The sequence below is a fragment of the Pleurodeles waltl genome, chromosome 8 (assembly GCF_031143425.1).
Source record: "Pleurodeles waltl isolate 20211129_DDA chromosome 8, aPleWal1.hap1.20221129, whole genome shotgun sequence".
NCBI lineage: Eukaryota > Metazoa > Chordata > Amphibia > Caudata > Salamandridae > Pleurodeles > Pleurodeles waltl.
In genome coordinates this window covers 103,436,561-103,460,956 of record NC_090447.1, presented here as the reverse complement: position 1 = coordinate 103,460,956, position 24,396 = coordinate 103,436,561, and positions in this window count along the sequence as shown.

The window sequence follows — 24,396 nt, the reverse complement described above, 5'->3', positions numbered from 1 at the left end:
TCCTTCTGCCTTCTGGGCTTGGGGTCCCAGCAGCCAGTATTGTTGGGGTGGGGAAGCACTTTAGAAACATTACCCCGCCCTGTGGTGTCTGGGAGGGATCAGGGTTTGCCTGGGTGTTCGTGTGAGCTCTAGAGTGGCGTCTGAAGGCAATGCAAGTTTCTGACTGTGCCTGAGATAAAGGTCTTCTGGTCTAATGCTCATGCATTGCTTGAGCTCTCTGCTGGGAGAGCTCAAGGGATGGTCACATCTGCCAATTGTCTGTATGATTCTGGGGGAAACAGTGGCATAACGAAACCTCAGGGGACCCCGTGCAAAGTATGGTCATTGGGGCTCCCATAGGCTCACTCTGTAACCTGTCACATTCGAGTAGCTCACCCATGAAGGCCACCATCTAAGATGAAAGCAGGAGTTTCAGTGATGCAATTACTTTTAAAGAGATCAACACAGAAACAATGTTTTAGAGGGTTATTTTGGTGGAAATGTGCAGATACAACTGAAATCAACTCAATGGGAAGTTAAGCCTAAATGGACATCATCGCTACCTCCACTCCTAAATTAAAAAGTGTGTGTTTCTTTATGTTCATGTGCTTTTTCCTCAAACTTTATTTTAGTTTTTAAGGAAAATTCCACATTTTGTTCCACATTTTGTTGTGCTACCCATGTGCTCCTATTAAAGAAATACTGTCTGGTTGAGGCGAGATGCAGCTAATAGCTAGTAGGCTTAGGAGACCAGGGTCCGAAACCTAGCTCGCGGATTCAGTACTGCGTGTGATTAAAGGATGTGCTGCATTTGGGGCTGCCGGGGGGTGGTTCAGTTCACAACTGAGGCATAAATACCACCAAAGGATGGTTGACTTAGACTGCCCAGAAAGTGTGGTTAACAAGCGGTGCAAACAGTGCTTTTTACAAAACATTTTTCCAAATTAAATTAGTAGAATGTGTAATGTTTTTACATATTACTTTGTAGGGGTACTCATAGAATACACCAATGTTGATAGTGCCAGAGATTTGGAAGCGCTTGAAAATATTTGGCGACCAATTATTGTTCCTGTGCCGGTTAATATTGTACAATTGCACCAAATCTGGTTTAATTTGATTTATTGTATACAGGTATAAGGAAAGGTACTCCCTTCAAATGCCAAAGTACTTTCGATATACATGTGTGGGTTGTTCAAATAGCCCTGGGAGTGACTTAACTTCTTGGAAGTGCTACTAATCACATTATACTCAATCTGTCAAACAGCCTCTCCGAGGTTCTGCATGAATAAGAAAGGAATCATCAGTCCACTCATGGTCGGTCAGTTAATCTTGACAGGGGCTTCCTAGGATGCCATAGTAAGTCATTCATATGAGTAAACCCTTGAAAGAGACACATTGCAGGCAAATATGTCAGTATATGTTACCTTACAGTAACAAATATTCCCTTGATATTAGTTTGCACTTCTTCCAGATATAGCACACTTTGCCATGCATGATACCGTAATGTACACATCGCATCTCAAAGCAATAGCAGAGGCATACACGCAGCCAGCCCTACAACACAGCTGCCAACAGGTAAAGCTTATCAGTAGACAAACATCCCACCCCATTCAACTATACCCTTTAAAAACTATTATTTTACCCATGATTTTCAACATCGACATGAAGTCATTACTGGAAATGATCAATAAATTTCAGCTCACATACTATGACTACGCAGATGACACACAAATACTTCCTAAACAGTAAGTCCCCAAGGACATTGGAAACTCAAAAATCTTCAGTTGCCTCAGAGAAGTTGATCAATGGATGACATGGAGCCATCTGAAATTGAAACTCTCAAAAACTGAATGAAATACTCACATGTGGCTCATGGAAACATTATGACCCACTCTGTACCTGGCCTGACAATCTGGGACCACCTCCTAAAGTATTAATGAAGTAAGAATCTTTGCAATTACTAAGGGCTCCAAGTTATCAATGAATGCCCAAGTGGACATGTTTATGAACATTCTGCAACACATCTTCTCCCACCTAGGCTTTCCATACAAGGTCCAAGCAGCTATCTGTCTTGTCTCTCTAAACTTGATTACACCAATCACCTCTACAATATATCATCTTTATTGACTATGAAAAGACTACAATTAATTTAGAACTCTACTGCCACACTACTTCTAAAAGTAAAGCCACAAGCCCAAACCACCACTGCCTTGAGGGTCCTACATTGGTTGCCAGAAAAGCCACCTTCAAGTTGCTTTGTATCACCGACAAAGCAATACATGGGACAGGACTGTTTTTTGGCAGGAATAAAATCATCAAATACATTCAACAAAGGAGCCTCTGCTTCAGATTGGCGTCTCAACTCGAAACCCCAGCATACAAGAAAAAAAAAATGGGTGGTACATCTTTCTCTGTTCAAGCAGCCAAATTATGGAATTCATTAGCCCCAAATGTAAGGTCCAAGGGTAACTTTCTTATCATCAGAAGACTACTCAAGAGATGGCTCTTTCCTACATGACCACCATACACAAACACAAAGCTGCAGTATATGCCTGTGCATGTACACTGTACAATTTGATTATATCTATATATTTAGATATTTCGAGCATTTAGATATTTAGAGCATTTCTTTGTACAAATATATATACTACTTACGGTTTAAAATCTATAGATATTCTTTAGGTCTGTTTTAATGAACGTATATATTATGTATGATTACTTCCAGTTAAAATACACACATATATGTGTGTGTGTGCATGTGTAGAAAAAAAAAAAATATATATATATATATATATATATATATATATATTGGGCATATATATTTATGCCCAACACATATATAGGTCACTGCATAGTTTTCATAAAAGCTATATTAGTGAAATATTGAGAAAAATATTAACCAACAAAAATAAATATAAATAAACAAAAAAATAAAGATTCCTGAAACAATAATTATAAAAATACTCAGATAAATTAGCGTTACGTACAACACCACTTGAAACTCTGAGTTTCTAACTAGCTATCCAGATATGTACATATGGACTTTATGCAATACAACTTTATATATTTTTAATGTTTTCCTTAAACATATATGTCCTATGCTGTTATGTATCTATATATTTATTACTTTACTCCTACGGTGGGAAAAAAAAAAACCTTCAACTCTCTCCATTACACCACTTTATGTCTCATTCTACAACTCTCTCAATAAATCCTCTGCGTCGTCTCTCTGACTCATCCCAAACCTCATACTACTATGATCTTCCTAATAACCCTTTCTAGATTCTTCTCTCATCTATCCCTCCTTTGACTCATCCCAAACCTCATTTCACTACTATGATCTCCCTAAAAACCCGTTCTAGATTCTTCCCTCCTCTGTTCCTCCATTATCCTATTCAATCAAACAGGCTCACACCCATCACTCAAATGAACATCTAATACTTCCCCATACTAATCCACAACTAATCCATTATGGGTTCCAGAGTTGGTGCTACTCGCAGAAAAGGGCTTTGACGCCTCATCAGGGGTAGTAAGTGTTTTATAAGTACAATTACAAATGCAATGACATTGCATATTTCTTCAAAGAAGTGAGAGGATGATTACTTTTCTATGATCCATCCTCCCCCCCACAAAGAAAAGCTGAACTGTGCATTTTATATGAACCTCTTAGGGGTGGAAAAAGTCTCAGTATCGTGGTGAGACTTCATGCACGTGCTTAAAAGTGCTGAAAAGGAGCAATCTATGGTGACATGTTGGGGGTCTCAGGGTACACACATGTTGAAAAGTACATTTGCTATGCATTTATACATCCTATAATAAACCATCTATGTTGCTTTCATTTCTTGCTTCCATCCTCCCATGTCTATCATTCATCTATATCTTTACCCCTCATTGTTTCATCATTCCCTTCTCCATTACATCACCCAGTCTCTGATTCTTTCACCATCTATAGCTCTCACACTGATATCTGTGCTGAAGTCCCCCTCTCACCTTCAATATTGCGCTCTCTCTCATTCCTTCCCAGTCTTTCCCTCACCTTCAAATCGGTCAGTCACTCCTTCTCTCTCTTTCCCATTTTTCCTTCTTACCTTGTACTTTTCTCCTCCCTCTCCCAATTTACCTCTGAGCTTCCCCTAAGTCCTCCTCCTGAATCCATCTCTTCCAGACATCCATTCATGCTCAAATGTGTGCACCGCGTTCCCACCCCATTCCCACATGTTCCATCAAAACTCCACCTCTCAGACTCCCACATCTCCTTCTCAGTCTTACTGTTTCCTTTATTTTACATGGGCTTCTTTGCATTATCCTTTATATCCAATTTCTTTTTACTGTATTTTACCAAAAAGGAAACAGGAACAATGAACATAGCATGTACACCAAGAAGGGTGGAACCACTTTCCATAATTTTTCATAAAAGTCACAAGTTCCACCCTAGTAGGGAGCCCTTTGCATTATCTTTAGTTTATGTTTCCCAGTTTGCCTCTAACCTCCATCCCTACCAATCATTCTCTCCATCTCTAACTATCCCTGGCTCATCATTACCGCTCCCAGTTTGCTTTCCACTGCCACCCCTCTCTCCTCCTCCATTCTTCCATGTTCTCTCAATTGCACCTCTCAAATCTTATCTCTATACCTTCTTCTTTCCATAGCACCTCAGTTATATCACCCACAACTAATTATGTCTCTCCTTTTCAGCTTTATTGCTTCAATTACCTCATCATTGATGCTCAATATGTCTTTCAAGCACACCTTTCTAGCTCTGTAATCTTCTGACTTTTGCATCACCTCAGTTTTTCACCGACTTTACTTCTCACATTTTCTGACCCCTTCCAATTGAGTTTTCCTCACTTCTACTGCTCTCGTTGTCTCACAGACATTGTCCAGCTTTGTCTGCATCTCTCTATATTCCACTTACCTTTATCTATGACAGTTTCCTTTCAGTTCGCTCACGCCCTCTTTTATGTCCATGTTTCATGCCAGTCACCTGCCACTCTCTCCTTCACATCCCACCCATTGCATCTCTCCTCTGGTACACCCCTTTCCATCCTGCCTCACCTCCTATCCACTGTGCCCAGAATAGCTCCATCACACTTCCTCTTTCTGCCTGACTCCTTCTGCCTCTTGTTCCCACTCTCATGGTCTCAAGTTCATGCTTCCTTTTCCATTCTTTACTTTTCTCTTACTCTCACAATCCTTTCTGTTGCTCACTCCCTTTTCATTTCATTTGTTCTTTCTCTTTATTTAATTTCGATGTTGAACTGTTGTTTCTCATTTTGCAGTCCTGCTTGGTCCTCCTTCTAGTTCTCCACATTCCTTTCATTCTGCCCCTTTAGTTGTCCTTTCTTCTTTTCTTTCCCTTCTCCGTAGGTTCCTAATTTTTGTTCTTTCCATTGTATTTTTCTCTCCTTTTTCCTTCCTCCCCCCTTCTGTTGTACCCTCTCCTCCTTGTCATGAGTTGCAGTTAGATTGAGATTTAAAATGCATATTTTGAACATTGTTTGGTGAATTTTGGGATTTATCTTTTTCATCTCCCTGAAGAACTGAATGTGTTTTTTAAATGTCATCTGTTTTCTGTATAGACATTCTAAATTTCATCTACTTTCATTTCATTGTAACTGTATTGTATTTGCATTCATATGTAACGCTTCCTACCCCTCAGGAGGCAGTAAAGTGCTCTATAGAGGGTAGCCCACTACTGCATAGATCAAAGTTAGCAGTGAACTCAGTGGTTATTAATTATTGCCGTAGATTTGTTGGTTATTCTTGTGCTCTAAGACAACTGAAGAATTCCCCATATTTGCAAGTGCTGTTATAATATGTTAATGGGAGGTAGGTGTAATTATTAGAGTGAATTATTGTAAGTTGTAAGTTGAAAAGAAGGGTTGAAGAAATAGGATGGACAAGGTTAGATATTGTGAGATAGCAAGGAGAAGTGAAACAAAACAAGAAATTGTGATTTGTGGGAGAGAGATGTGTAGAAAGCTTTCAATTTTGCAAGAATGGATACTCAGAAGGAGAGTTTATGATCTGTATGGAAGGGAATGGCTAGTTTCCAGAAGGCAGCCTCTGTGCATAAAGCAATGTACGCCACTGATCCAGAAATGGCCACGCTTGGGTGTTACACATGGGGCCACGACACATGCTGCTTTCAACAGTGAACACTGGAAATGGGAACAACCTTTCCCAGTGGCTTGGCTCAGGAGTATGCATGGTACATAGTGGAAGACAAGCTGTGTCAAGATACCAACAGTGGGGAAAAAATAAACCATTCAGATCTGATTTTTATCAGTATTTTCTAGCCCTGGTTTTTAAAGATGCTCTAGGAGTACTAGCAGGGCAGTTGAAGTAAACACTGAACCCCTTCTCATGGGTGTGCTCTTCCACTCTCCCCTAGCCAGGGGCCATATGGGGTCTGAGCCTTTACTGTAAAAGAGGGTAACACAGACACTGTCAGGTCACCAGTGCTCTGCTGATATGGTGAACTGTACCCCTCATGCACTCATTGCCGTCATATACCGCTTACCGACTTCCCAAATAGTCAGCATGAACCAGGGCACTGAAGTGATGCTCACAAATAACAAAGATGAAGTCCTCTCTATTATCTTCTAGTTATTGGTTTGACTGCCAGAGCAGCTAACAAAGTGCAGGGTTGCTGTCTGACAATTTAGGAATAGGTGGGCATGTGTAAGAGGTGAGCTAGCTCAGTGGATTAGGCCCAAGCTGCAGTGATCTTTATGTACCCTGCATGGCAAACTTTGAAGCTCAGCAAAGCTATTCATTTTCTCAGCCATTAGAGGTTGATACAATGATCAGTACAGTGCTTAATTTGTGCTTGTTGTTTCCGGTGCTGAGCACCAACACTTATTTTTGAGGGCCAGCGCTTATTCTTCTGCCTCAAGCATTTGCTGCGAGCAAAAGACACATATGGGAAAGACGGAGGAAGGAAAACACGAAAAAACGCCAAAAAGGGAGAAAGCAGAAAGCTGCTAGAGTGAGCTGAAGGGGCAGGGAGTGGCTGTAAATGGATTAAAGAGGCCCAAGATGGCTTCAGGATTACGCCGCCTCAGTATTCCGTGTTCGCACATTTAATTGCAGCAGCCGCGTGTTTAAGAGGAAGGCTTTGGGCACCGGCACGTTTTTATTTACAAATTAAGCACTGGATCAGTAGGGGCTGGTGGCAGGGCAGAGTGGCAGGTGGGAGGGATGTTGGGGGGGCACGACAGGAACACAAAACACACAACAAACGGACGAACACAGAAAAAACATAAAAGACCTTATCTGTCACATTAACGTTCTTCTGCTCCTCTCCACTGCAGCACAGGTTCCCAACCTCCCCTGCGACCAATTCAGACGCTGCTCTCATGTTGCTGGAAGCATGAGAGCAGCATCGGGATAGGTCTGAGCGCGCTGGCTTTGCACCCCCAGAGAGACTGGGAACCTGTGCCTGCTGTCTCGAACCCAGCAACGCAGCTCAGGTTGGAGAAAGTTCAGTGCGCATATTGGTTTGGCCATCTTGAGACAGCCGGCCAACCCAGCAACGCAGCTCGGGTTGGAGACAGTTCAGTGCGCATGTTGGTTTGGCCATCTTGAGACAGCCGACCAACCCCAACAACGCAGCTTGGGTTGGTTTGGCCATCTTGAGACAGCCGACCAACCCCAACAACGCAGCTCGGGTTGGAGACAGTTCAGTGCGCATGTTGGTTTGGCCATCTTGAGACAGCCGGCCAACCTCACATGTGCACTGATAGCAGTGCACACCACTCCCCCTTCATCCCTATCACCGCAATGGCCCCACCCCAAGACTCACCCCGGCCATGAGAACTTGAAAAATAATAAATCTATTGTATTATTGTTTTATTTTTCAGCTGCTGGCGAGGGTGGGGAGGGTGACGCTCCTCCACCATAGCGGAGGCGCAGCCGCTGACAATGTTTACTAATAAGTTGGACAGAAGTCCCTTTTATAGTGCAAAGATAACCCAGGCTATTAAAATATAAATTATGTTATTATCATTTCAATGTACCTGGATAATCCTCAATTAGTCATTTCTACCTGTTCCGGGCAGGAATTGAACATCTCTAAACAGGTTTGATCTGCCAACATTTAACATGGCTTGAGTTATTAAACTCATCTGATAATTATCAGGTGCGTTAAATACCTTTTAACTGGTAATTCCGACCCGCGTGGAAGCAGGGGTTTACGCATGGGTTGAGATATAACAAGCAATTTATAATCTGACCCTAAAACGTGGTAGACGGGTTGTAACAAGAGAAGAGAGCCTTTCCCGCTGTAGCGCCTTCTTCAAACTCAGCTGCGAAGCCTGAGTCCTGCTTCAGGGCTTCTACTTCTGATGTCTTTTGGTTAGTTGGCTTTGAGGGTCCTGGTAAACTGTGTCTATTCTCTTGGCAGGGAAGTGTAAAGTAGGTTCAGAGCTGTAGAAAAATGGATTGCACCAAAAGTCAAGAAAATACAATGTGAGTGTGAGAGGGCGGTTGAAGTGGAGGAGACCGAATGGAGTACACTCAAAGGCGAGACCCAAGAAGAGATGTGTGGGACAAAAGGGAATAATTGGTGACTGCATCTTAAGCTTGGGCCAGGGGCACATGCATGTAAAGACAATCACATCATAGTTAATGATTGAACATTTTCAAAGATTTGTGACAAACCTTTTGTCCATGGTGGCATGCTTTGCAATGCCTTGAATCTTGACATAATACTCAACTTCGCGGACGATCATGTCACAGTACAGCCACTGCTGCAAAAACATAACTTACTTGCTAGCATCAGAATAACAAACACATGGTTCTGTCCAATAGTGTCTAATTATTTGAGGTGCAAGTGACCATACATATAGGATCCACTTGTTCAAGATGAGTATTCATGGTCAACACCAACTACTAAACATGTTCACCAACAAATAATGCTTGTTTTTATGGACCCTCAAGAACACCATTGTTTCTTCTAACGCTTTAGAGCAGTGGTTCCCGCGAAGCCTTCTCAGGGGGTCCGTGAGAGCCTAGAAAACTAAAAAATATTAACAAATATTGATAAATTAGGTTCCCAGCTTCCAGTAATGACTCAGGCGGGGGTCCCCGGATTCCCATGATGATTCAGTGGGGGTCCCTGGGTTCCAGTAATGTTAAAGTGGGGGTCCACAGAAATCAAAAGGTTGGGAACCACTGCTTTAGAGTAAAATTGTTTGTATAAAATGTACAATATTGCAATCGGAAGAAAATAAACCTACAAGTGCTCACTTTGTGCAATTCCTCTCCCAGTTTTAGAATAGGTCATCACTTGTGGTCCGTATGGATCTTAAATCATATATTTCACAATAGGTAGTGGTTAGTTAATAATGTTGCGTCGAAATTAATATATGCTGGGGGACACCCCTAGCAACCGACATGTTCCCACCACCCCAAGTATTAAGTTTTGTCTTGACACTTTCATCTGTCCAATAAGTGTTTCTAGGTAAGGGAAGGGGTCAGCCCTTGTAATGCAGCACTTTATAATGGTCACTGTGGCACTCTTTCATTTCCACTGGCAGCAGAAATAGAGCTTGAGACAGTACAACACCGACTGCTTGTGGCAGAGAGGTGCCAGAGATAAAGATCAAACAGGCCTGAAGAAATCATTGGAGGTACATTTTGTAAAGACTTTAAAACAAGGGGTTGCCACCTTTTGTGCACTAGGATCTACTTATGTTCAATGAAAATCATTGCGAGAACTATATCAGTGCTGCAATAGTGGTCACATCAGACAAGATTACATTAATGACCACCATATGCAAGATTACCAGCGGTGATGTGATCACCTCAGTGCATCAGTCAGGGTTACCAGCAGTGATTCAAAATGGCTTTGTTAATTTAGAATGTCGCTATGTAGATAATACATGCCAGCCTCAGTTCAGTGCCCCGGCACAAAAGTAAACCTATATGATTTATCACTCGAAAATCTGCTTTAAACTCATTTGAAAATTCAACAATTTTCCTTCAAATATCAGCTTATGAGTTCTGCAAATGCACACAGTTTTGGTACACATCTATTATTTCAACCAAGCAACAGTCTCTGATTCAGTAGGCTGAGATGCACACAGGAGAGCTACTTACAGTTAGCGGAAGAGCTACCAGTTGCTCACGAGCTACTCATTGGAGAGGCTTGCTTTAACATATGCTAGAGGAGAGCCCTTGTGACCCACATGTCTGCAATGCTCCAACAATTTAAGCTTATTTACACACTTGCAAATCTATGTTGGCACTGCTCCATTATACACGGCGTAACTAGTTTATAAGATTTACATTTCTCCCTGTCGCTAAGCTACACAATGACCTACAGAGCCAATAGTGCAGAGGATTATTCAAGGGAACATAAAGATTTTGACGTGCGGAAGGTGAATGGAAAAAAACATTGCAGAGCAGATAGTTTTGCAGCAGGACCGTCCGGCAGTAACTGGGAAAACAGAACATTGAATTGGAGAGCCTCTTGCATCCATTTGAAGATTAAAGTGGCTCTTAGATTTGAGGGTGCAGTCTGCTAGAAGTCCCTCAAGTGGCAACGCCCCCACTTAAACAGAAAATGTGATGGAGACAAATATGAGGCTCATAAATTGTCTCATGCTTTTGTACGGCCTAGCAGCAGTTCCGGCCAGCAGATGGGCTAGCTGTAAATCTCTTTGGCGAGTGTGCATCAGCAGCTAAGACACTCCCAGGATCTACACAAACGTATGTGAAATATCCACCCGATTCACCCCAGTCTGACCCTGAAGTATTACAGCATTACCCCAGGGTGATGGGCAGATTTCTAGAACTGTGGCTGGAACCCCAGAGATGCAGGGGGTCCAGCGGGGACCGTTCCTATCACATTTTAGGATGCAGCAAACGCAAGTGTCCTCCATCCTATCATGGTTGGATGTTTAAGAAACCTGCAATTGAGTTTTATAAACAACATTCCTCCGGATGGTGCTGGGTAAGTAGTGGAGTTGCAAGTAGTGGAGTAAATTAGCAGCAACTGTGCTTGTTACAGGAGCAAATGATGTGCTGACCTATCACATAGAAGGGCAGAGTTCAAGGCCGCTCTAGGCAGAGATCCACACCAACATGTTCAGATGAATAAAGGGTCAGTGTACTTTGTTGGACACTGTGGCACACTGTTTTTGTGCGTCTGTGGCATGGGAGGGCCTCCCTCAGCAGCTTGTATCCTGTGCTTGGGGCAGTGAACGTGATACTGTCCTTGTGGCTGCTCACAGATCTCCTCCTGGGTGTTGAGGGCCTCGGGACACTCATTGGTAGTGAGGTTAACAAAAGGCGCAGTCCTCTGCACGCTTCGCGTTCTGCATTAGTTGGCATCATAAAAAGTAGGAATCCGCCAACGTGATATCTGTCAGGTGTGTGAGGTAATCTGGCTGGAAATAAAAACTCTTCTCGAGAAAAAAGCTGAGGGACACTTTCAGCGACTTTGGTCTTGCAACATGCTCAGTGCTGGAGTGTTTGCCAGTTGGGAGGCAAACAACTGTCATGATAAGTTCCTGTGTTTTTTATTGAATAATGCATTAAGAAGTGGCGAGCAATAATGTGGCACCAGAATGTCCTTTGAAACGAATAAAGCAGCTTTATGGTCGTCGGTGCAAGTTCTTGACCACTTTGTCAATGGAGCACTTTCTCCAGCTATTGAAAAGTATTTATCTATTTTGATCGATTGTTTCAATGACTGTGACTGCATATGTGTCCAGTTCTCTGCCTCTCCATACCATAAGTGAACTTAGAGTTATTTATTGGCCTCTGGCAGCATAAGGGCGCCCCTAAAGAATTGGGGTCCCCCTGCACCGCAGGGGCTGCAGGCCCTCTCATGCCACAGATGCACACAAAAACAGTGTGCCTGCATAAAGCCCCTGCAGCACATATGTGGCTCTTGCATACAGCCCTGTCCTCCCCCCACCTCACTAACGCTGACACAGAGTGGGGCATGCACCATTATCTGAAACCCCCTGGCCGGCCTGCCAGGGTGTGGGCCAAGTGCTTAATTTGAGCCAGTGGTTTCCAGGGCTCAGTCCCGGCTATTAATTGTCAACACTGGCGCTTATGACTTTCTGCCACATTGTGGTGCTGTTTGCATACATTGGAGGGCCATACCCGAGAATACTACACTATGCTCCTCTACCCTGATGGGCATTATAAAGTGGCATTACAGTACAGAGGCACCCAGAGAGCTCTCACAACTCAGCTCTTTCCTGACTCTCATTAAACAGAGGTGTTCCTATACCGAGGTTCTACCAAAGGTCTCCCAATGCTCGTGTGTCCTGTTGTGGTATCACTGTACATAGACATCTACAGAGCCATCACAATGTACCTATATGCTCACTTGTATCACATGGAGGTACCACAGTGCACATCACCAGAGAGCTCTCCCTCTCCTTGTATCCTAGCTTGCATTGCTCATAGGCCTCTCCTTCCATGTGTGTCCTGCAGTGTAGAACTGACTTAGCTGTCCCTGTAGCACTACTAGAAGGGACTGCTTGAAAGTGCCAGGGTGTGGCCATTTGTTTTTGATCCTGTGGGCCATGACAGGACCAAAAAACAGCCCACATGCTAGCCCTTTCAAGCTGGCCCATCTTGCAGCACCGAAAGGCCGGTCCAGCCCCGGTAACCTGATCTGCAATGTACACCTGTGCTGTAAAGCTGAGACACACAGAGCACATACTTCTAAAATCATATAAATACGAGGGGAGGAAGCAAGATGGTTTTTAGGATTTTAATAGTCAAGAGATCCTTGTGCAAGTGGCATGTTTTTTTCCTTGTCAGCTCACTCACCCTTTAATCATTCCAAACATTGGAGCTATTAGATTGGGTAAGAGTAACATTCCCCAAATTTGGAGCAGTTCATAAATAAACAACACATTATTAGCACCTTTGGTCCAAATTGTGAGGCAGAAGCCTTGACAGGCCACTGCCTTTCTAAGATAACAGATGTATTTGCAAGGCCCACGTTCACTGTGTGTGGCATCTTGGCCAATAAATGATGGCTGGTTATCATCACTTAAATAAATGGTACTCATTTTATTGACCTTAGAAACATGAAAAGCTTAGTGTACCCCTGAGATTCAATGCTGGTGCATGAGGTCAAACACATGGACACGGGTGCAACAGCCCACTGAGTGACCAGGAATCCCTCTCGGCCTGTGGAAGCTGGAAACAGTGACATTTGGAGTAAGTAAGAGGGGCTCCTGGCAAATGTTTATTAAAATTCCTTAACAATATGAATTTTCAGGTAGGAGGAAAACACAAATACATACTCATTTACCAAATATAGGCCTAAAAACTGGTCTGTCCCGTTCAGTAATATGACACCTTCAGCTGGTCCTGTCTCTTACTGAGCAGCACTTTGCATGCTTGGGCTTTTGCACCCATAGCTAAGATGGCAAGTTGAGACAATGAATTCCTGGATGCAAATGCATGTCCACGTAGAAGCTAGAGTTGGATTAAAGCATCACAAATGACATGAAACCACACAAATATATTATAGTAATGATGAGAACCCTGGGCAGGTCTGTGGGAAAATGCAAGGAGTGCTGTGAGGGTTTCCGCTCCTGCCCACATCTGAAAGCATCAGTATCAAGTCCTGGGCCTGAGATCAAAAGCTCAGCTTTATTGGACTATTGGGGAGATCTGGAAGAGGCGTGCGTGCCCCCAACATGTATGAGAGTCCCTAGATCCAGTACAAAGAGTTTGGAACTGACCAGATGGAATTTACAATAAAATACACTGAGTGGGGGTGGTCCACACTTTGAATCAGTCCACAGTGGTATTGTGCAGGATTCCGTCTCATGGATCTCAGTTCATGAGAAAGTAGGGGCGTCTACAGCGCCATAGGCACAACACAGCACCCTAACAGACTGGGAGCATTGTCAGGATTCCCCCTCTCCACTAGTTGCAAGCTGCAGGCGAGAAAGCTGAAACTACCAGAGGTGGTGGCCTGCCAGGATTGGTGCTGACTTTTGCAGCCAAGGTCTGATATTATCATTTCAAGATTGATGGTACATTCAAGACCAGAGCCATCTTAGATCAGCATCTGTCTTTGACCAGTGACACCATCACATGATACCTTTCAGCACACCTGGCATCGGTCCCAAACCTCCCCTCCCGCTGCCAGTGAAATTGTGGTTCATTTTGTTTCAGAACAGTTCTGACCAGGTTTGCTTAAAGCATGGTAGCATCTATTCCCTGGTAGAAGAATAAGCCGTTCAGTGTCAGCACAGATGCTGCATCACGTGACAGTTACATCTGGCTCAGTTCTGAACATGTTTTTTATAGGCCTCGCTCCTTGCTCAGGCCTGTGGTGTTCATGTCAGATCGGGGGCTGGATTATCGATACAGTGCAGTCCCCGCTTCTCCATGTCTCTAGTGAACTTCCAGTCATTCATTGGCCTCTGGCTGAATAAGGGGCTCCTTGAAGAACTGTGGGCCCCCTGCACAGCAGTGGCTCTTGCATACAGCCCTGGCCTCCCTCCACCTCTCTAAGGCTGACAGAGTGGAGCATGCCCCAGTACCTGAAGCTTGCTGGCCAGTCTACAGCGGTGCAGGCCAAGTGCCTAATTTAAACCGGTGGGTTCCAGTGCTCAGCCCTGGCACTTAATTGTCAACACTGGCACTTAGGACTTTCTGCCACATGGTGGTGCAGGTTGGCCAATTTAGAGATTAACACAACTAAAGTTGTTTACTCACTCAATATACATTAAACGTGACTAATACCTGCCACCAAAGGCATTCTTATAGCTTTGGGGGCTTGGAACAGTCTGAATATTCACACTTGTAGGAGTGTGATGGTTAGTAGTTGTGTTGGTACTGTCATTGGCAGCACTGGCAGGGGCAATGGGTGGTGCAGACTGTACTGGCCTCCTGACTAGGGCCCTGGCACCTTCCTTGTTACAAACTAAACACTGTGTGGGCCACACTGCACTGCTGTGCTGCCAGGATAGGAGGCTGAGCAGAGGGCCCTCGGGAGCCATCGGCTGTGGAGGGTGGAGGTCTCTAAAGCTGTGCTGTGGCACCTCATCTCAGTCTCCAAGGAAAACAAATGCTGCCCATTTAGAAGCACTTCCGCCACTTTATGTTCACAGCATATGAACTGCACATGTGGCAAATGATGTGGCGTACTTTTGGCATCTCCTACATTCTTCCATTAGAAGATAAACAAACATTGGCAATGGGAAGAGGTTTTGCTTCTCTTATGAGTGGGAGTGCTTTTTTCACTTGCAATTAGTCAGTGTGTGGGATAGTCGATCAATGAAATAATGAATGGTTGGGTGAATTACTGAATGAGTGAGTACCAGCAAAGGTGGGCAGGTGGATGGGTGATTGGGTGATAAGCTTGTGTATGGTTGGATAAGGAATGAAGTCAGTGGTGTAGCACAAAATAATGGGTTTCCCTGGCAGATGAGGGGGGTTGAGTCTCCCATATCTCACAGATATTCATTGGCCTTGGGGTGAATGGGAGCTCCACTGAAGGGTTGGATCACCCTGAAATACTAGGGCCCTTCCATACCACAGGGCTTGGGTTACACCCCTGGAAGAAGTGAGTGGATTACTCACAGTAGCCTTTCTTTGCAGTAGATGCAGCCCTGCATTTGGGAAGTGTTTTTCAGTACACTATGCACATTCACCTCTCTACTGTGGATAAAGTACAAATGGAGGATGTTTGCTATATCTGGAGAGGGTTCGGCATTGTAGGGGAACACTGGATGTCATATAGTTTTGTGTGCTAAAACACTAACACACTTCTTCCCCAAACTTGCAGTCAGTTCTTGTTAGACCTGGCATCCTTGGCGTAGTCTGCCCTATCTCTTTTGCTTCTGCTTCCCATGTTTTGACATGTTTTGACTGTGTGCTGGACTCTGCTGGTTTTTGGTACTCTGGGCACTTTACGTCTGCTGGCCAGTGCTAAAGTGCAAGTGCCCCCTGTGTAATTTGCATGTGTGATTGGCTTTTCCGTGATTGGCATATTTGATTTCCTAGTACGTCCCTAGTAAAGTGCACTAGAGGTGCCCAGGGTCTGTTAATCAAATGCTACTAGTGGGCCTGCAGCACTGATTGTGCCACCCGCATGCGTAGCCCTGTAAACATGGCTCAGACCTGCCATTGCAGTGTCTGTGTGTGCAGTTTTAAACTGCTAAAAGTGTACTAACTTTTTATACATTTAAGGCACCCCTAAGGTAGGCCCTAGGTAGCACCATCGACAGGTTGCAGTGTATGTTAAAGGTGGGACATGTACTGATGTGTTTTACATGCCCTAACACTGAAATACTGCCAAATTTGGTTGTCACTGTTGCAAGGCCTAACTCTCTTATAGGTTAACATGGGGGCTGCCTTTAAATATCTTTTAAGTGCAGTTTCGCTTTGAAAGCAGATAGAGATGTGGGGTTTGGGGTCTCTGAACTCACAATTTAAAAATGCATCTTTTGGTAAAGTTGGTTTTTAAATTGTCTGTTTGAAAATGCCACTTTTAGAAAGTGGGAATTTTCTTGCTTAAACCATTCTGTGACTCTGTGTATTCTCTGTCTTGATCAGGCTGAAAGTTGGGCTGTTTGTGAATCTCCACTAGACAGTGACACAAAGGGAGCTGGAGTGTAGCCTGCATATCCTGATGGGCCATCTGGGCTAGAGTGGAGGGAGGAGTGGTAACTTACACCTGAATGGGCTGTGCCTGTCTGGGGCCAGGCCTGGGCAATGCAGGATCTTGTGAACAACAGAGACTTTCATTTAAAGTTTACCTACTTCAAAGGCAGAAAGGGGTATAAGTAGTGGACCCAAAACCCCAGATTTTCAGATTAGTTCTGGAACCAAGAGGAACCTCTGCCAAAGAGAAGAGCTGGAGGGGGAGTACTGCCCCTGTGCCTGTGACTGCATTGATGGGTTGGCCTGCAGTTGCTGCTTCTGCCTGAAAGAGGACAAAGACTGTACTTTGTGGTATATTCCTGCTCGTAAAGTGTCTCCAAGGGCTTGGACTGAGCTTGCCTCCTGTGTAGAAGTCTCAGAGCCATCAAAGACTTCCTCTGCCAGCATCTGGACTCTCTGCTGAGACTCCTGCCCTGCCAAGTAATACCCTATCTAGTCCCTGGGCCCGTGAAGCTGGTGGAACAAGGACTGAAATCCACGCACAGGAAGCCGTGTGGGGAAAATTTACACGCATCACCTGCATCACGGCTGGGGAACCGATGGAACACCCGCTTGTGGTTGCTGAAAACAACGCAAACACCACGCAGTGTGGTTTTCCACTACAGTGCATTCGGATTTCTCATGCATCATCGCTGGGCATCAAAATCAACGTGAACCTGCGCAGATCCGAGGTGCCCAGTCTGAAATTGACACATTGCTCTTTTGCTGAAGAGAAAAACAATGCATTGCTTAGGACCGGAGAAGAAACGACGCACGGCATCACTTGCGAGTAAGAATCTGAGTATTGCTAACTTTTCCAACGCACGCTCACCTGTGCAGCTTTATTTTTTACGCAAACCAGGTACTTTGTGTAACAACAATGTTTCCATTGTTTTCTATGTAGCAAGACTCTTTTTACTTTAAAAATTTGTAACTTGACTTGTATATGTTGGATTTTTCTCATTAAGGCTGCCTCCCTTTTATTCCACCTCCTGCCTCACTCCCTGCTTTATTATCTGTTCAGGCAGAACTCGAGTTCTTGGCTGGGCAGGGTCAATCTCCAAGGTGTGTTCAATGCAACCCATTGAGTGCAAGGATTGTGATCTAGCCCTGGCCATGTTTATTGACGTGCGAGCTCTGACCATGGTGCTGACACGATGAATCAGGTACCCAGAGGCAGCACCATGAGAGGAGGCTGTGATGGAGTGCTGTGCTCAAGGCTCTATAGCTCTCGCTGATTGGCATCTTCTTTTGGCCCAAACACAAAGCCCACCACCCAAACATGGTAGGTGCCCTGGATGCAAGAGTGAATACTTAGGTCTTGGTACAAGCCCCTCGGTTGATGTGGTTCTCCTCCAGCACTCTTGGTTTCACTTTTGTAGAGACCACAGACTGTGGTCCAGTCTCTTATTGTCAACAGGCTCCTTGGTCTTGCAATGGAACTCTACACCGTCAATAGGGAGCACGCAGTCTCGCTCACACTGTAGACTACTGTCAGGATCACTAGGCCTCACTCCGTAACAGGTATGGAAGTCCTTCCCCGGTGCTACAGTGGATGTCTTCGGCTCATCCCACCTTGGCTCATTCATAGCATAGAGTATCTCATTCTGAGCAGTGTCTTCCTCATGCAAAAGCACCTCCCATGTCCCTCCTAGCATTCGGCCAGCTTGCTCCCTCTTTGAAGGGCCAGGAAGGCTGTCATGTCACTCTTTATGGATGTCCCCACATCTCTGGTCCTGCGTCAAGCAAGGAGAGTTGGATGCAAGTACCCCAAATCTAGAACAAAGAGTTTCTCGGTCACCACTGGTGTAGGGACATAGATTCCTGATAGAGAACTCTTGGCACGCTGACTGGAAGTTTCTGCCACATCTTTAAACTAAAATTGACCAGTTCCGGGAAGTTCTGCTCCTTTTGCTTATTCCACATAGACCAGTGCTTAATTTGTGCTTGTGGTTTCTGGTGCTGAGCACCGGCTCTTATTTCTTATTTTTGAGGGCCGGGGCTTATTCTTCTGCCTCAAGCACTTGCTGCGACCAAAAGACATATAAGGGAAAGGCGGAGGAAGGGAAAAACGAAAAAGCGTCACACAAGGAGAAAGTAGAAAGTTGCTAGAGTGAGCTGAAGGGGCAGAGAGAGGCTGTAAATGGATTGAAGAGGCCCGAGATGGCTTCCGGATTACGCTGCCTCAGTATTCCGTGATCTCACATTTAATTGCAGCAGCCGCAGGTTTAAGAGGAGGGCTTTGAGCACTGGCACGTTTTTATTTACAAATTAAGCACTGACATAGACCAATGCAGCCGATGTCTTTGTTACAAGTTATTAACAGGAAGGTGATGTGGGGTGGAGAGTCTCTTGTCATGAGAGGGCCGAAAAAAATGTGCAAAGAAAAAGAGGCTGCCCCACTGGAGTGTCTGTTAGCCTGTCTGAGAGATGGTCCATGTGAACAATGGGGCAGGAAATGGCAGGTGGAAACTCCCTAAGCCTCAAAGGGGCCCTCTGTTTCCTCTTCTGCAGACTCAGCAGTCTGACCCGCGACCCGCTGGGCTGCCTCCAACCTCCCAGCTTAGGTACCACTTGGATGTAGCAAATATTGAATGCAAGATGGATGGGCAGACCAACTTACAAAGGTGTGGGAGGCCAGTAGGTGATCATCCCTATCACAGAGAGATCAAAAGACCTGCCTTGCCACTAAAAGCTCAATCTCAGCAGCTACAGATGGTCAAGCACCCACAGCTGCCATACAAGTGCAAGAAATGAGGATGGCAACACTGCATGGTGGATGGTACATGGGCAAGAGAGTTTAACCAGGGATAAGAGGATTTCCTCATATTGTGTTTTGGTCTGTTTCCAAATTTTCGCAGAAACGTATTGCTTCAAGCAAACATAGGGCCAGATGTAGCAAAGGTTTTTACCCATTCTGTGTCTATGGGAAAAAGTGTTCGTACATATGGCCCATAATACTTTAACTTCTTGGAAAGCAGTAGTTCCACACTGTGACCTGGCAAAGCTCATTCTGGAGTCGTGAACGTCAATCTCCCTTCCCAAAAGGAAGTTTTCTTCCAGAATATAATGTCACTTCGTTGATCCCTGTTTAGATTGGACGCTTGTGCCAAGATCTACCAGAGGTATGTGTTTATTTTCAGCTAAGCCAGGTTGTGGTTCTTTGCCTTATTTCTCTGACAATGTGCCAAGGTATTTTGATAAACTCAGCCCCAAGGACAGCTGAAATATGGATCAACACCAGACAGGCTAGGGAGGCCCTGTCAGATTTCACTCTCTTCAGTGCTTGTCTGAAAACCCCACACCTTGTGTGCAGTCGTGTCCCCATGCTGACATTTTAAACATCAGAGAGTTGCATTATGGGGCATGACTCGATTTTAACATTGTGAGCATGGACAGAACGGTACTAGCCTGCAAAGTGTTGTTGAATAAAAATCCTGAAAGAACTGAGGGCCAGATTTATTGGAAAATGACAGTGCACAGCGCTGTGCCAAATTTTCACAACGCACAGATGCTCCGTATTTAATTAAATATGGCGCACCCCTGTGTGTCGCCCTGCGCTGGTGTTAAATTTGGAGCCATGTGCCAACGCAGCCACCCTTGCATCGTAGTGCAAGGATGGCTGCATTGAGGGGGAGATTGTTTTTGTGCAGGAAGGTGCACCTTCCTGCACAAAAATAATCTACACTGGCGATTTGCTCTTTCCATGTGTGCTGCAGAATGCAGCACACATAGAAAAAGCAAAAAACAAGGAGATATGAAAGCATTTCTCCTTGTGGCACTCTAACCCCTGAGGTGGCGCTAGATTTCAGTGCTGCCTCAGGTTTACAAAAACTCGCATATCTGAGGAAGCGTCAAAATGCAATGGGTGTTCCTGTGGCACGCCCACAGCAACACCCATTGCACGCCCCTTCCACACCCAGTGCTGCGTGTGAAGGGGCCGTATTTACAAGCTGGTGTTAAGCCACAAAAATTGGCACAGGGCATAGCTCCACCACAACCTCCCAAAAAGAGACACTCAGGTGGCACTAGGGGCTCTTAAATATGCTCCTGAATGTGTCATTCATTGTGTAAGGCTTCGTAACAACTGTTCTCTTCAGTCCCAGGAATTTTCTTTAGCAGTGCCCCCTGTAGGCACCTCAGCAGGTGCTAGCAGCCATGTTAGTACCACTTGGCTTTTTTAAATTTATTTTAAGAAAGAGTGGAGCAGATACACATGTGCCCCATTGTTGATTTGTATGTCATTTATTGCTCCCAATAATGCTCGTGTAATTGGTAAAACGTCCAAACAGCCCTTGCATTTTTCATAACAGCGCTATGCATTCTGGGATTTGTAGACAAATAATTGCAGGGAAAAAACATGAGCTTACAAATCCAAGCATGGAAAGTGTTGTCGGATATAAATCTAGGCTGGCTGAAGGAGTCACACATAAGATACTTCTAACCTACCTCTGTACACTGTTCACCTTTCACCAATGCTCGTAATGCAATTTCGAGATTTCACCCCCCAACTTCACGTGTTCATGCATGGAGGACACACTATGAGTCTGTTTATTGGAGCTCAGATATGGCCATCTTGTTTTGTATTTGCCTATATAATATTGATCACAAAACCCCCTGAAGCAGCCACAAGTTGGCATGTTGGCCCTACATAAAACACCCAAATAAACAAGAAGTGTCTGAGACATGGCAAAGCAACACATATGGATTTCTGTACAATGACTTCCTGCCACTTTCAGGTGTCAATATCTCTGCTGTGAGTAGCTCATTGAGGCCTGTTTTTTAGTTGTTCTTCTGCATTTATAATGAAGAAAACAAAACTATAAGTAGCAGGACACAAAGTAAAACTCAAAGTTTGAAGATGTACTCATGTCTAATGCAGAACAACTTGAGAGAAAGAACATGAACAAACTCAAGATATTTTGAGTAAAGTTGTTTTCTAAGGGGCATTGGTGAAGTAAAATCTGCCCTGCAGGAAAAGGGCTGCAATGGCTACTGCCTTCTTGTGACCCAGCAGCCTGGGTGAGACTGCTGAAAGATGCATTCCATTCATCACAGCCAGATACATCTTTAAGGACAAACTGCTTATCACCTTCCATAGATGCCAAGTGGCTCACATGTGGGACACCTTCAACCACTTCTGGCTGCTTATGTCTATATAGGAAAAGGTTTAAAAATCTCAGTGTGCAAAGTTTACAGCTGCCAACCTCACCCATATCACTTGTAACATTATCAGTCACCCCCAGATGTATCTCCAAAGGAATTACAGACGCTCAGATGCCTCAACCTATATTTAAACAGTAACCAAACTACAAGTCCCACAATACACTGTGGGAGCCTGAGAAAGAGAACGGTTCCCAACAAGGATGACAATCCAGAGCGCAGCGAAGATTGGGATACAGTCGGTGGGCAAAGGAAGCCTAGACTGCAGTCTGATTGGATTACAATCTTGTTGTCTGCACCCCCAGGACCCAGATATAACTATTAGGGTGATGCCCTTCCTCCAATTCATTACAGACACTGGTTCAAGTACTGGACTTTTATGTGATCAAGTATTCTGGTAGATCTAGTCTTGATTTGCATTCATTAAACTAATTAGATAAGTACACTTCAAAAGAATAATGTGTGGGTGAAAAATTCAGGACTGACAAGTGTCTGTAATGACCTGGAATGAGGTGGTCACCTAATATATCAACCCTCTTTCCTACACTGTCCATAGCAGATAGAAACTGACCAGCAGTATAACTGGAGTTACCTATTCACTTGCATATTACCTGTGACCAGATCATCCTGTTTAGTTTTTTTCTTTGCATTTTGACTTTTCAGTTTTCTTATCAATTCAAGGTTGAAATCACCAGAATTCAAACAAAAAACAGAATTCCATAAACCTCCCACACTTGACATTTGTCGTTTGAGACCTTCACTCAGTCAGTCGCTCACTCAGCTCTCGGGGAGATAGTTTTTGAACTTTAGAGATTTCCTCAAATTTTAGAAATAACAGTGTGTGTGCAGGATATCCTCAGAGGGGATGTCTGATGGAACAACATATGTGCCAACCACGCATGACTGAAAAACGTGGTTGGAACAACGACCGCGTTGTTTCCACGAATGCCTTTACCATGCATGCCTTTACAACGATTTTTCGTTGTAAAGGCATGCCTAGTAAATGCATGTGTGGAACGGCATACTTGGTTTTCATATGCAACATATAACCCCACCCGCCTTATAAATACAACTACCCTGACCCCCCCACCCACCCCTAAAAACTACCCTGATACCCCCATCGACCCAGAGCCCTAAAACCTACCTAACCCCACCAGCTGCCCAAAAAACTGCCCCCTCCCCAAAATTAAAAGTACCCCGCTCCTAAAAACAAAATGATCCTGACCCCCGCCCTAGAAATAAAACTACCCCGGCACACCCCATCCGCTCCAAAAATAAAACGACCCGGACCCCCACTCACAAAATAAAACTACCTCAAGCCCCCCACCCCTCCCAAAAATAAAAGGACAGAAAGGGCCGCAAGGGACTTTAATTCCCAAAAGTAATTGTTGTGCCTCAGGATGGCAATGACCTGGTAAAGGTGAGCCAGAAGGAAGTCCATTCTGAGGGAAATTGTTTGGTTGGGTTGGTTATTCCCTGACGTTTTCATCACATGGTCCCAGATCAGTGCTTAATTTGTGCTTGTTGTTTCCGGTGCTGAGCACCGGCACTTATTTTTGAGGGCCGGGGCTTAATCTTTTGCCTCAAGCATTTGCTGCGAGCAAAAGTCACATATTGGAATGACGGATGAAGGGAAAAAATGAAAAAAGCGTCACTAAGGTAAAAAGCAGAAAGCTGCAAGAGTGAGCTGAAAGGGCAGGAAGTGGCTTTATATGGATTGAAGAGGCCTGAGATGGCTTCAGGATTACCTGCCCCAGTATTCCGTGTTCCCACATTTAATTGCAGCAGCCGCGTGTTTAAAAGGAGGGCTTTGGGTCCCTGCACGTTTTTATTTACAAATTAAGCACTGTCCCACATTATACCTTGTCCCAAGTGGGATGGACATTAGGCGAAGGGACATTAATGTGCTTGCGCGGCGACTCAATTCAGAAACGGCCAAACTGTGGGCCTGATTCTGACCCCGGCGGTTCCTTACTGCCGGGGCCAGGGTCGGCGGGAGCACCGCCAACAGGCTGGCGGTGCCCCGCAGGGCATTCTGACCGCGGCGGTTTTGCCGCGGTCAGAAGTGGAAAACCGGCGGTCTCCCGAGCTGCTGCTGAAACTGGAGCTGTGGGTCTGGGGGAGAGTCTGCTGAGACGAGCTGTGAGTCTGGCCGAGGTGCTTCTGAAAAAAGAGCTGTGGATCTGGCCGAGGTGCTGTTCAAACTGGAGTTGTGGACCGGGGAGGGGCTGCTGGTAGTGGAGCTGTGGAACAGGACGAGTGCCAGCTGCTGCCAAAACTGGAGATGTGGGTCGGGGCGAGGAGCTGCTGAAACTGGAGCTGTGTATCAGGAGGAGGGTGAGGTGTTACTGAAACTGAAGCTGTGGATTGGAAGAAGGGTGAAGTGCTGCTGAAACTGGAGCTATGGTCCTGAGGTGCGTGAGGAGCTGCTGAAACTGGAGCTGTGGATTCGAAGGATGGTAAGGTACTACTGAAACTGGAGCTGTGGATTCGAAGGATGGTGAGGTACTACTGAAACTGGAGCTGTGGACTGGAGGACGGACGAGGTGCTCTGAATGTGGAGCGGTGGGGTGGGCAAGGTGCTGCTAAAACTGGAGCTGTGGGCAGGGGCGG